At 34.2% G+C, this 11,936-nt stretch overlaps 1 long non-coding RNA gene across 2 annotated transcripts; it reads right to left on the bottom strand.

The window, feature by feature from the left end:
* Positions 1 to 2,098: 2,098 nt before the first annotated feature.
* LOC120124544 lies at positions 2,099 to 5,732 on the bottom strand. Of its 2 annotated transcripts, none has more exons than XR_005516286.1 (6): positions 5,535 to 5,732; positions 3,662 to 3,807; positions 3,470 to 3,573; positions 3,211 to 3,317; positions 2,450 to 2,546; positions 2,099 to 2,360 (listed from the first exon to the last, which is right to left on the bottom strand). It is a non-coding gene; the product is annotated as an uncharacterized LOC120124544 (long non-coding RNA). The 2 variants fall into 2 exon arrangements; XR_005516282.1 differs by having other exon boundaries at positions 4,929 to 5,558.
* Between the last annotated feature and the right edge of the window lie 6,204 nt (positions 5,733 to 11,936).

The following is an 11,936-nucleotide window of genomic DNA, read 5'->3' as shown; positions in this document are numbered from 1 at the left end:
CCCCTCTATTCTTGTTTTAACCATGATCCTAAATTCTTTATATATACAAATGTCATCAATTATCTGACCAATAAAAATAGACAATGACACTTTCAACTTATAGACTTGAAGCACAAAATATATAGGCATATATCTTAATGCAAGAATCGTCGATGTTTCGTAATAAACTAGTATCACTGAAAAATAAATAAATAAAGTTTTTGAGCATCAAAGAATAAATGACTTCCCTTCCACCTGTGTTAAACTAACCTATCAGAAATGTGCCAAATTACACAAAACGGAAACTAAACAAGTCGTGCTAGGCAATCACATAAAACCAAAGGCGCTTGTCTCCATGGTCATAAGAGTGGGTCATCATGGCCCTCCCATGGGTGTCGCCAACCCTAAGGGTGCGTTTGGTTCACAAAATGTAAGATTACTAGTGAGAATAATAGATTACCAGGGAATATGATTACTGAGAATGTTACATTACAGTGTTTGGTTGGTTTGACAGGAATGTAGGATTACAGTGTTTGGTTGAAGGAATAAAAGATTATTGGAATGTATATTTTACCAAATTGTCATTGTTCTATATTTTTTAACAAGTGAAATTCTAAATATTTAAATAAAAATTATTTATATAAAAATTTTATTTGTTGATAATATATTACTTGAGTATTTAAATATATCATGTATTATTTTAATTTTAATTAATATTAAATTTTACATAATTTATGTAAAAATATATTAAAAATTTACATCAACATTTAACTAAATGTTTACATTGTGAAAATTCTTCATAGATATTCATAATAATAAAAAGATGTAAATTATTTTTGTTATCTAAGATATAAATATTTATTATATCTTCTATATACAATAATTTATTTATTTATTTATCTTTTATATTTATATTTAATTATGCATACTTTATCATTATTATTTATCTCATGAATTTATATTACAAAAAATATAATTCAAATAAGTAAGAAAATATAACACTAAAAATCATATTGTCTATAATTTCATATTTCACAGTCATTCATCATTATCTTTGCTAATATTTTAATAAAATTATTAATACTCAGTTCTAATCTGATTTGTACTTAACTCTTGATTACGAAAAGCAAGCAACCTAATAATTCATGTTTCCTAACAGGTAATTTCTCTCCGAACATACAAAAACCGACAGAGACCAAACTTTGAACATACTAGACCGTTAATTTCTTTCAGATCATACACAAAGGACAAGTGAAATAGCTTACATGTATCTAAAGAGAATTCTAAAACAATTTTAAGTGGCTGGTAATTTGGCCATGTCCGAATTATTCTAAGATATCGGTCATGAGATTGCTAATTCGGCTATGTCCGAATTATTGTAAGCCTGTCTGAAATTTGACTTATTTCCAAATTATTTGGATTATTTGTAGGGTAAAAATGATGTCCTATTTAACAATAGAAGTTGTAGCGAAAACTAAATTTTTGAATTGACACTGTTGAGGACTAGTTTTTGGAGTAAACAACTAGATTTTTAAGCGTAAATAGTAAAAACGAAGATGATGTATAAAAATTTTGATACATAATTATTGGGGTAAATAAATTAAGTTTGAATGAATAGGATTTTATTTGTATTTGTTTATTTATTTTTATAAGTATTTATGTTTAATTTGTATTCATTTAATTTTTAATGTTGTATTTGTGATCGTTTATTTATTTTTGAAGGTATTTATGTTCACTTATTTTTTTAAAGTGTTAGTGTTCGTTCGTATAGTGCTTACGAATATATTCATTTAATGTTCGTTTATATGTTCACGAACTTATTCATTTGGTAAAATTATGTTACTAGTAAGAACTTTTCGAGCTTCATATTTTAACCTCTAAATTTCATCATGTGTTCAATTTAAGTTCATCACGTGTTCAATTTATTTCCTACATCTTGGTCAATTTGAATGGCACAGAAGCATCAATGCGGTCCGGCAAAATATCACAGTAGGAACACAATGGAAACTGGAATGACTGTTGTTTTCAGATCCATATTGGAGATGTAGAGTCTGAAAAGTTGCAAGTTGCAAGATTCTTTTAAACCTCAAATCATATTTCGGGCATGCTTTGTGAAAGGAAAAAAGGAAAGACTACCAGATGTGTTCTTGTTTAAGTATGGTGTTGCATATTACCTTATTCCTTTCTGAAAAGTACAGCAGTTATTCTAATAAATGGTTATGGAAGTCAGAGAAAACATAGAAGAATCCATCATTAAATATAGGACAAATGCCATAAGAATTGTTTGTTAGCATTGTGCCATAAGTACAAACAAATTAAGAAATGGGTTCGACCAAACAGTACTGAAAACTTACCTTACGATCGAGGTATTAATAACTTACCTGCAGTTCAAGGTAAAAGTCACTTAGCGCAAGGAGTTGAATCAATAAAACTCAAAATAATATAAAACCAAGAAGTATTAATAACTTACCTTACGCTGAACAGAAGCCACTTTGCAAAGTATTTTAGATGGTAGATTGAATGAAGGTATTTGGTGTTGTGACCCCCTGATGCATTGATGCCTCAAGCTGTACACAAAGAATAAAAAAATACTCGAGATTAATAAACCAAACATTGTGTCAAGTTATAAAACCAACACCTAAAACTTAATATCATAAGGGACATAAGTCTTCAATAGATACTATAGAGGATAGAGTTTTATTAGCAAAACTAAATAACAAATGCCTTTTAAATAATCTTCGAAATATTTAACAAACACTACCTTGACAGTAAATATTCAGACACGGAGACGTATATAAATATTCTTGTAAATACATACATGAAGGAAATTATATATTGCCATAAACATTTTGTAATTCATTGTATCAGTGAATTGATACCAATACTCAAATATATATGACAATATAAGTTAATAAGGTTTCATGACACAACATACAACCTTCAAATTATTGATTGCCTAAAGTGATTCACCAAAATGAATCGTACCCATTTTGTTTTAAAGAAAGCATGACCCAATATAAATACCAGATGATTTCTTCTGCATAAAAAACCAAAAAGGAAAGAACCAAGTGCTTGCAGGAACCATAACCGTATTAACCAATATAGAACCATTATTACTCAAAATAAGAACACTATGGCAAAGGTTCACAAACCAATTCAACCAACACTTGTTAAATTATGAAATATGATCAATACAAAAAAGTTATCAGATTAAAGTTCATGTAGACATACTTGTTCCATGTGACCTTGTGGGAAATAATAAGCACGCTCCCCTACGCGAGGAAGCGTGACAAGAGGTCCAGCACAGGCATGCCATAGTTCACGATACAAAGGATAATCTGCAGTCACATAAAATGTAAGACAGAGAAGACAATAATGATAAACGATAAACCACCGCCGTGCAGAAACAAACCAGTACATTTGCGAAACAAGAATTCAACTTGCATATTAAAACACAGTAAAATTTGTATACCATATAAAATTCACAAACCTGGTTGTCGTTCGGCAGATGAAATATCCGGTGCCGCAAAAGCCATAGAAGCACCCCCAAAAGAGACCAGCAGAAAGCAATCAATCAATGGAAACCCTACAACACTGGATTTATGGAAGCAAACAAGCAAATATAAATTTCCCCATTACAACAAATAGCACAACTATTAATTAAGATTGCATTTATTATTACTTTATTGTTTGTTCTGATTATCCTACAAAGGCAAAGCTGACTGATGGAAACCCTTCGTTACCAGTTAATTGCTACCTCTGTGTCAATCTACTCTGCTCTGTGTCAATCTACTCTGCTCTGTGCTATGAACCCAAATGTTAATAATTCTGCAACAACGAAATGGAAGATTTATAATGAAAAATGAGAAGAAGCCCAATAATTCTGCAATGATCCAATTCTTTTGTTTACAATAAAAATAAATAAATTCAACAACTCTGAAGAAAATCAAAACTGATATGAAAATGGGATTGACACCCAACGAGTTTGCAATTACATATAGTATATGACACGAATAGAATTGAATGAAAATCAGAAACTAAAATGAGTTGAGATCTGATAAAATGGTCTATTTTTTCCGATAAAAAGAAGAGTGAATAGAACTAATTGTTTACCAGTAAGAAAAATCATCCGTCAACAAGTGCAGCTAAAACTACCTAGATTTTCCAAAATTCAAACACAAACACTATAAGCGGTGGACTTCAACTGCTATTACCAGAAAAATCATTCTATGAGCAAACCTTGTATGACGAAAGCAGCTAACAACTACACTACCCTACCCACTGATGCAGATTTCAATCCAAGAGCTGGGAATTTCAATACTAAAACTTAAGATTCGTTTGCAACCAAAAAAAAATAGATTACTTGAAAATTTTAATTTTATTAACTGTTATTTAAAGCCCAAAAATCAAATTAAAAAAACATGGATTCAACAGGAATCCAAAAAAACACAAACGCCCAAACCAAAAAGGAATAAAGATAAGCAAAGGTTGAAGGAAAAGGAGTAACCTGAAAGCAGATTAAGTGAGTAAGAAGAGCAAAGGGTAAATTTTTTATCGAGAATCGGATACTCCTCCAATCTGTATCATGGAGTTCAAGAACAAAGAACGCTTGGGAGAAGAAAATATGACAGAGGCAAACGGAAAAAGAGGGTATTTTAGCCCCTTAGCACACGAGAATACAAGAATACTTAAGAAAAGCAAGGGATTAACATTCCCGGTAAAAAGAGAAAATTTTTTACTGTTTGGAATATATTATTACTCTCTATTGGGAATATTTCCCAACCAAACATGGGAATTTGAATCTGGAAAAAAAAAATTCCCACTAAAAATCTTGAATTCCATGATCAAATCACCCCTAAGAGTTGAGAGACAATGTCAGCCTAAGAATGAAATGAAGTTACAACGAATAAGGCGGATTACGAAGACAGCTGAAAAGAGGAATTTCTTACCAACACTACAGGACCATCTAAAGGACCCAAAACCTGAAACACCAGAATTTGAGAAACTTCAGAAAATCTTATTTATTATTATTATTATTATCATCTAGAGATCCGTAGCATCACACAACAAAAATAAATATTCGAATGAAAATCACAACTGCCATGGACCATGATCCCTAATGAAAAGTTTGCAGCCTAACCCGGAAAAACAAGAGAAATCTAAGACATAAAACCCTCTGAAAATCAAGTTAATTCGATCCAAATTCAAGCCTTTACTTTAGAAGTTGATTCTTCCCTCTCAAGGCATATCCTTCTTCTTTAGCTGTGCTAATATAAATTGCACCCAATTCGTCAATGACTAGCTCAACAGATTTCGTTCAATAAAGCATATCTAAAAAAAGCAAAATTGACGGATTGGGGATTATATACTTAGGCTTGTTTTATTTGACAAGGCAGATTTAAAACTACAGATTGATGAAAAAAATGACAAATGAAGATTCAGATTGAGTCAAACTAAAAGGGAAGGAGGGAATAGAAGAAGGGATTGCCACATGACAGCGCACAAGCCTTTTCCGGTGACGGCATGCCATCTCTTAGGGTGATGCAAAGTTACACCTTTGTAAGTTGTGCTTCCTCCATGGCCACCTCCCATCTCTCTGTATGTTGACCAAACCCTAAACCACCAGAAATGGTCTCAAATTCTCAATTGTTCGAAGCTGAAATTGTGGCTTTCGACTCAAACTCGGCGGAGTTGATCACTAGATTCCCCGTACCTTTGATTTGAACGATCCCAACTGTTGGATGGGAAATTCAACAATGAATCCACAATTGAAGGCCTGATTCTGATATGTGCTGGACCGGATAATGAGCTCATTTCTGACATTCGACTTTTGGGTGTCTATTCTTACGTATGAGAGATACTGAAACCCAAGCCCAAAAGCAATTACTTCAGGCCGTACGCACATATATATAATATATATTGTGGTTCAGAACGTATTGGCAGAGTTATTCCAGAGCCTGTTTCTAATTTTGATTCAGAAAAAAAAATGCTGACCACTTTCTTCTTTTGACTGCCACTGCAGGCCGTGCTTATTCCCATGATCAGCTCGAAGAAGGCTATTTGACAGACACCAATTTTTTCTAATATCCCCTTTCTGACACCGTTTGATTAATATTTTTCGAAGTAGCATCCTTTCTGTTGAGCTAGCGAAAGGTGCGTCTCCGGGGACGCGCTTTACCCGTATTTTCGCTGAGTTGGATGTCACGTGCGGAAGGCGCATCCTCAGGGACGCGTCTTTCGCCAGCTCGACTGCCACGTATTTTGTTTAATAATAAATATTTTATTTTTATTATTATTATAAATTAATAATATATTATGTAAAGTGTTTCGATTATAATGTAAGAATTATCAAATGTATTTTGTTAATGTGTGTTAAAAGTGGAGTGAATTATCTACATTAATATGATATAACAATATATGAAAACCAGTTTTGACTTTATTGTAGTTATAGGAAAAATGTATGAAATTATAATATTACACATATGGTTATATTATTATTTTTTATTTTGATTATCGATCTATTAATTTTATCAGTTAATTATTTAAATGTTATCAATCTAGTCATCTCATATCAATATTTAACGAAAATATTGATGCATAAGTTAATAAATTAGTATAATTACATATTTAATCTTCAAGACTTACATATTTTATGAAATGTGTCATCGTATACATAAATTTTTTAATAACTTTTAATTTGTTTAATTTAATATTTTTCTCTACTTAGAAGGTGGAATTATTATTATATTTAAAAAAATATAACTAATAATATTAATTATTATATTAAATAAATATATTAAAAATATTTATGTATTTAAAAGTTAAAAAAAAATTATTTAGGTGTACATACATTGACAAATTATATAAATGCAATAACATTAAATTATTAGAAACAGAAACATTCATTTAAATACAATATTAATTACATAAGAGTTAACGGTTATATGATGATAACAGAGCTGGACATTTTTTTCTATTGTGCCCGATGTTTCTACAATGCCCACATCGTTTTTGTTCTGTTGACTTCTCCCGAATATCCATATCACAATGTATTCTAGTAGATTTTGGACAACCTGAGTCCCTCAATAGCAATGGATCTGGTACAATTGTAAGCCAAGTTTGAATCTCATTTGAGTCTCTTTCGTTTCCTATGGGCGGAAACTCAAATTCATATACCTTGAATACTTGTGAAAGTTGGTATACGGGATCAACATAATTTTTGTAGTCCAAATGCGAATGTGAGCAAGCATCAATGACATGAGAGCATGGATATTTGAGTGCTTGAAAGAAACCACAATCGCACCACCTCTCTTGCAGATTAACTCTGAAAGAGTTAGCTCCAATCCCTTGTAGCGGACGTGGCATTTCGGTTACACGAAACAATTCACGGGTGTGAGAAAAATTTGTAACTAACATCCCATTTGATGCAGCCACTTTTTTCTGTAAATCAACTACTAGTCTTGGGTGGTAAATATGTCCGTTTTGCATCCAAGTAAGAGCTTGTCCACTGAGCTTTGCAAAGAGTTGACCCAAACGAAAATAAGTCGTTTTAACCAACGCCGTGACTGGTAAATGACGCGCCCCCTTTAAGGTTGAATTTATTGCTTCAACCAAGTTTGTTGTCATATGACCATAACGATACCCCCCGTCATATGCATTTGTCCACATTTCTTTGCTGATGTCCATAATGTACTCGCACCCCTTCTTATTTTTGCCAAACAGCTCTTGTAGCATCGACTCAAACCTTTGAGGTAAGAGTTCGTAACCTAAGCCATTAGGAATATGTAATAGTTAATATGAAGTATAAATAAGTAATAAGAAATTGATAGAAAAATTGGGAAAAAGTAACATACCCATCCGCACGACTAACTGACGTTCATCGTTCTTCTTGTATTTTCCGTAATAGTTTGCAGCAATATGACGGACACAATAACGATGTTGAACATGTGGAGGTATATACATTGTACCCAAAGAGTCCATGGCTGCTTTTATCCCGGCTCCTCGGTCTGAAATAATGCATACTCGTTCCCTGGTGACAACATGTAAACGTAAATTTTTAAGGAAAAAAGCCCAAGACTCAGTGTCTTCTCCTTGAACGAGGGCAAACGCAACAGGAAGAATATTGCGGTTTCCATCTTAGACCACAGCCAATAATAAAACTTGCTTTTATTTCCCATACAAGAAAGTACCATCAATTTGGACAACTGGTTTACAATACTTGACTGCATTAATACACTGAGGGTAAGTCCAAAAGACACGGTAAAATTGGCAGCGATCGCGAACCATTCGATCATTCACGTAATGATGTTGAGTTTCGAACTCAACAATTGTCCCGGGATTAAGTCTTTGCACAACATGAAACCAACTGGGCAGCTCGTTGTAAGAGGAATCCCATTCGCCATGAAGTTTGTAAATGGCATTCTGTTTTGCCAACCACACTTTTTTATATGAGACAGTGTACCCATATTGTGACTGTATAGCAGAAATCAACACTGCAACAGCTATATGAGAGTTTTGCTTCACAATGGGCATGATTGCTTGACAAATAATGTTGGAGTCCAAGTTGGGATGATCCTGGTTTATACCTGTTGCACAACATGTATGAGGACCATTGTATCTGGTTAGTTCCCATAAGTTGTTCTTCCTCTTCCTCTTTGATACACGGACCATCCATTGACGTCCGTTGTCACGTTGGACGCAGTAGCAGACATATTTCTCCGTGTTAGATCGATCAACTCGGGACTTAACTGAGTTACGAATATTGTAACTCTTTATTGCATCATTGCTTCCTCCTTCGATGCGAACTCCATTCCAATATGTAAATTACCGTCATTGACTAATGATTGAAGTCCATAGTTGCCAACATCAGGAAGATCTGGAAATTCAGGCTCATACATTGCATCATAATCAGCCTCATACATATGTGCAGGAAGTTCGGCTGGTGTTGTATTTATCGGAACGTCATCCTCGTCATCATCAGAATGTACGTTAAACTGTGGTGAGTCAGGTTCAACGAATAATCCCGTTTCAACACCATCTGCACCTGGCTCCCGAAGAGGTTCTTCTGGTGGAGATGAGGGTTCCTCCGATAATCCAATGTTGAGGTCAAATAAGTTCCCGCTTGTGTGTCCTCCCCTTGAACTTGAGGCCATTGTATCATGTGGGATGTGAATAGACTGTCGTCTTGTTGGCATTTCCATATGTAAGTCGAAAACATTGGCAGATGAATGTCTGCCCCTTGAAGTAGAAGAGATGTTGCCATATGGATTATTGGTGAAGCCACGTGGGTTGAGATCATAAGCAGTTGCAGATGAATGCCTTCCTATTGAACTTGATGGCATGGTATCTGGTGTTGGATCCGCCATTAATGATGTGAAATCATTACAGATCAGTTGTGTCGGGCTATCAACTTGATCATTTTGATATGCAATGCCAAAGTTAGAGGAATATGAGAGACCACGAGTTGCACAAACCTCAATAAAAGTGGCATACATTTCAATAAGAGATTGTGAACTCCCCATATGAGCATCAATCATCATAGAAACATCATCATCGTTTGAAAGCTGAAATGATGTATACGTGAGCGGAAAAAGTTCAGTAGGAAATCTGTACTGAAGTGAAGATAGTCTTCTCTAGCCTGCTACACGAATCTTTAACGAAATTTTTGTGATTAACTCCTCAATTGTGATGTTTCTCTTCAAGGTTAAGGGGATATAATGATTTGACTCAAAAACAACCCTCTCTTCAGCTTCCTTAATTTCTCCATCATACAAAACAACAACAGAAAGATGACTCATTTTCAGAGAATATGGCAAAATGCGTTCCGGTGTCGGTATATGTGGATTTTTAATAAAAGTCTCTAAAATACGATCAGTATCCTAAATAATATACATTATAAAAAATAAAAATTAATATAAATTCATAATAACTTTAAAATAAAAATAAATTTAAATATTAACATTAATTATAAAAAATATTACCATATCGCTAAAATGTCTGGAGATATGATCAATATCCAATCGCAACAGCATTTCGTTTTCCATTATAACTGTAGACAAAACAATATAATTAGCAAAAAAATTAATAATTCTAAATAAATAATAATTATATAAATATTATTTTAATAAAAAAATATTTACATAAATATATTAATATAAAATATAATAACTATTTAAAAAATACTAACATAAAAATAAATTTCTTACCACTAATAACAAATTTAAAACTCAAATAGTTGGAGAATTTGAGTTATATAAGAGAGGAGAATATGATTTTGGTGTGAAGAATGAGGGAGGGTTGAGGGGGTTTATATAGGGGAGGAGGGGGTAGTTAGGGAAAACGGATGGGGGCATTTATGGCATTTAATGGAAGGCGCGTCCCCGGGGATACGCTTTCCACACGTGGTAGTCAAGTCAGTGAAGGCGCGTCCCCGGGGATGCGCCTTCCACACGTGGCATCCAACTCAGCGAAAACACGGGTAAAGCGCGTCCCCGGGGACGCGCCTTTCGTCAGCTCAGCAGAAAGGGTGCTACTTCGGGAAATATTGGTCAAACGGTGTCAGAAAGGGGATATTAGAGAAAATTGGTGTCAGTTATGTCAAATAGCCCTCGAAGAAACTGGTGGCTCTCGCAAGGAAGTGGAAAACGATGGCTGGCATTGGAAGAAGAAACATATCAATCCCTAGGATCAACCACAAGCAAGGAAGGGCAGATCCTTTTGTTGTCTACTCTGGATTAGTGTTTTGTTTGTTCCCTTGGCATATCTTGTAACACCCCAATTTAGGGTTGTGTTTCTTCTAGATTAAATATGAAGTTGGTTGGAAAATAATTGTTTTATTAGACCACTATTTTATTAAACAAATTGAGGATAATGAATTAGATAGAATATGGACAAATTGTTGGGTGAGATAGGAATAAAATAAGGATAATAACATTCTATAATTGAAGAAAATTATTATACAAACTCAAACATGAAGACAAAAGTCTTTGGAGTCTGACAAAGAAAGCAACCAAATAAAGTTGAAGACTTTGTATCATATACGTGTAGCTTTGTTGTGTTAATTATTTAAGGGTAAAAAGGGTCACGAAGAAGAGAAAAAAGGAGAAATAAACCAACCTATTAATAAAGGAACACATGAATCCAAGCAAAGCTATAAGTGATGAGAATCAAGTTAAAAAAACCCATACCAAGATTTCTTTATTCTCAAAACCGACAAGTTTCTATAATTGGTATTTCTTTATTTATATGCTTGGAGATAAGCGTTTATGAATTTCCCTTGAACCATATTATGTACCATGGCTTTATCACATATGTTTCTTTCCACTAAGTTCGAAAACAGTGCTTGGTTCCTATAGCTTTCCTTGCGAAAAACCATGGAAAAATGATCGAACTAGTAAGGAAATAAGCAAAACAAGTTGAGATTGAACCTAAAAATAGACCCCTCAAACCATCGGAGTCCCAACTACGGCAGATCCAACAAACGACAATCCTTGGCAACTTGAAGGGCTACCGGAGCTGGAGCTGGAGCTTCTTCAACCCAGAAAGCATCTTCAACCGTGGGAACATGGAACAATGCCAACAAATGGGTTGCTTTGTTTGTTGATCGAGACGCGTGTGAGCCCCATATCAATGACTAGCTGGATAGCGTGCAAAGTGGCCATGGCTTCGGCCGCAAAGGTTGAGCTAGCGTCAAAATTTACTTTAACCCATAGAGCACGAGGGAGTTTCCAATGGACCTGTTGAGGAGGAAAAGGGGCTTGAAACCTTCTCTGAGCAAGCTCAAACTCTGCGTATGATTCTTGATGAAAGAGATAAGTGCTTCAATACCCGTTGATTTACCCGTATGAAGTTTATGAATGCACATGTACCAAATCGCCCACAAGTTATCTTGGATCTAGTTAATGGAGTTTCAGCAAGTGAAGAAACTGGTCAAACAAAGGAAACAATCTCAATGGAAA

This window comes from Hibiscus syriacus, unplaced genomic scaffold (assembly GCF_006381635.1).
Source record: "Hibiscus syriacus cultivar Baekdansim isolate YM2019G1 unplaced genomic scaffold, ASM638163v2 tig00000132_pilon, whole genome shotgun sequence".
Lineage (NCBI taxonomy): Eukaryota > Viridiplantae > Streptophyta > Magnoliopsida > Malvales > Malvaceae > Hibiscus > Hibiscus syriacus.
Note: the sequence above shows the minus strand (reverse complement) of the source record. Positions and strands in the feature narration are given on the sequence as shown.